The sequence below is a fragment of the Pteronotus mesoamericanus genome, unplaced genomic scaffold, assembly GCF_021234165.1.
Source record: "Pteronotus mesoamericanus isolate MK-2021 breed Mesoamerican mustached bat unplaced genomic scaffold, CSHL_Meso_final scaffold_651, whole genome shotgun sequence".
In the NCBI taxonomy this organism is placed as follows: Eukaryota; Metazoa; Chordata; class Mammalia; order Chiroptera; family Mormoopidae; genus Pteronotus; species Pteronotus mesoamericanus.
In genome coordinates, this window is record NW_026555325.1 from 20,029,604 (window position 1) to 20,032,536 (window position 2,933).

The following is a 2,933-nucleotide window of genomic DNA, read 5'->3' on the forward strand; positions in this document are numbered from 1 at the left end:
GCCTTAGAAAATGCCATAACTTACGGGGCATCTAATAAAATACTCAGTTGAGCGTCATATAGATAGTAGGTTATAATTAGCCCTAGATTAATAATGTCCTGGTTATGCTAAACACATATTTAAAAACAAGACCTTATTTTGATGAAGTCCCATTTGTTTATCCTTTCCTTTATGTCCCTTGTTCTAGGGGATATATTGGTGAAAATATTCCTATGTGGGATATCTTAGAGTTTTCTACCTACGTTCTCCTCTAGGACTTTTATGGTGTCATGATTTATATTTAAGTCTTTTATCCATCTTGAGTTTATTTTTGTGTATGGTGTAAGTTGGTGGTCAAATTTCAATTTTTTGCACGTAGCTGTCCAGTTCTCCCAATACCATTTGTTGAAGAGGCTATTTTTATTCCATTTTATGCTTCTGCCCACTTTGTTGAATATTAACTGACCATAGAGACATGGGTTTATTTCTGGGCTCTCTATTATGTTCTATTAATCTATGTGTCTGTTCTTATGCCAGTATCAGACTGGTTTGATTATAGTGGCCTTGTAATATAGTTTGATGTCAGGTACTGTGATCCCTCCCACTTTGTTTTTCTTTCTCAGAACTGCTGCAGCTATTCAGGATCATTTAAGATTCCATGTACATTTTTTAAATGTTTGTTCTATATCTGTGAAATATATCATTGGTATTTTAATAGGGATTGCATTGAATCTATAAATTGCTCTGGGTAGTATGGACATTTTGATGATGTTAACTCTTCCAATCCATGAACACAGTATATGCTTCCATTTATTTGTGTCTTCCTTAATTTCTTTTTTCCATGTTGTCTAGTTCTCTGCATACAGATCTATTACCTCCTTGGTTAAGTTTGTTCCTAGGTACTGTATTTTTCTTGTTGCTATATTAAATGCAATTTTTTTCTTGTTGTTAGTTCTGGTATTTCATTGTTGGTGTACAAAAAATGCCTTTGATTTCTGAATAAGAAGCTTCTGCACAGCTAACGAAAACATCAGAAAAATGAAAAGTGAACCAATAGTATAGGAAAATATATTTGCCAATGATATCTCAAAAGGGATTTGATCTCTAAAATATGTAAAGAACTCACATGACTCCACTCCAAGAAGACAAACAATCCAATGCTCATCATCACTAGCCATCAGAAAAATGAAAATTAAAACCACAATGAGATACCACTTCACACGAGTCAGAATGGCCATCATAAACAAATCAACAAACAACAAGGGCTGGTGAAGTTGAAGAGAAAAGGGAACCCTAGTACACTGTTAGGGGGAGTGCAGACTGGTACAGCCACTGTGGAAAACAGTTTGGAATTTCCTCAAAAAGCTAAAAATAGAACTGCCTTTTGACTTAGCAATTCTACTACTCAGATTATATTCTGAGAATCTCAAAACAACAATTCTAAAGAACCTATGTACCCCAACATTTATAGTAACACAATTTACATTAGCCAAGTGTGGGAAGCAACCTAAGTGCCCATCCGTAAATGAGTGGGTCAAAAAACTATGGTACATATACACAATGGAATACTGTGCAGCAGAAAGAAAGAAAGAGCTACTATCCTTCATGACAGTAGGGATGGAACTGGAGAGCATTATGCTAAGTGAAATAAGTCAGGGGATGAAAAACAAATGCCATATGATCTCACTTATAAGTGGAACCTAATGAACAAAACAAATAAAGACAATATAACAAGCAATATTGAAAGAAAAAAGAAATGGACAGAAATGAGAGAGGGGGTAATGGGGAAAATAAGGAGAAGGGTCAAATCAAGGACATGTATTAAGGACCCATGGACAAAGCCAAAGTGGGGAAAGATTGAGGGTGGTAAGTGGAAGTGGGTGGGGCAGGGGAAAGTGGTGGTGGGAAAATGGAGACAAATATATTTGAACAATAAAAAAATTTTTTAACAAAAAAATGAAAGCAAGACCTCAAATTATTTCCAAGTATTAAACTGCGACCCTGAAGAAAGTTTGAGGATACTTGTAGGAACATAGAAATGTCCTGCTTAGAGCTTTGCTGGATAGAGTAATCTAAGTTGTAGGTCTTTGCTTTTCATCACTTTGAATACTTCTTGCCAGTCCCTTCTAGCCTATAAGACTAGAGATATCAGCTGACAGTCTTGTGGGAACTCCTCTGCTTTTCTCTTAGTGCTTTTAAGATTCTCTCTTTATCATTAAGCTTTGGCATTTAAATGATGATGTGTCTTGGTGTGTTTCCCTTTGGTTCCAACTTGTTTGGGACTCTCTGTGTTTCCTGCACTTGTATGTCTATTTACTTTGCCAAATTAGGGAAGTGTCCTTTTATTATTTTTTCAAATAAGTTTCCTTATTTGAAATGGTGATTCCTTCTAGTGGAGAATGTCCTGAGCCCATCTCTTGAAATGGCTTTTATTGAGAATGATAGTCATAGCAGTATACAGCATGCATGCAAAGTTCATCACTCAATGTCAAAAGGCTATGACTGAAAGAACACAGTGATTTGCCTCAGGTCAGGGTCTGGTAGACAGGGTGGCACCCATTTGGCCCCAAAACCAGGGAAACTGATCACATTCTATGCTTGGACCCCAAACACCAGTACTCATTAACTTGAGGGCATTCTTAGAAAAGTAAGTTTCATTGGATTTAATGCATTTCTTTTCCAGGCTGAATTGTCCCCAGGAGCTGAGTGATCCAGTTTAGAGTTGTACCTGCTTTAGTATTGTTTCACTGGCCTGGTAAGGGGGCAAGGCAGAGCAACCAAGAGATAAGGAGACTTCTTTCATGTAGAATGAGGACTCTGGCCATGACAAAGCTGAGGGTTAAGGGTCTTTTGTCCCTTCTCCCTGTCCCCTAAGTCCTTCCCCATGGCCCCTATGTGACTGTGCCTGTCTTAGGTTGCCCCTGCCATCGAGAGGTCTTACCCATAATTGACTA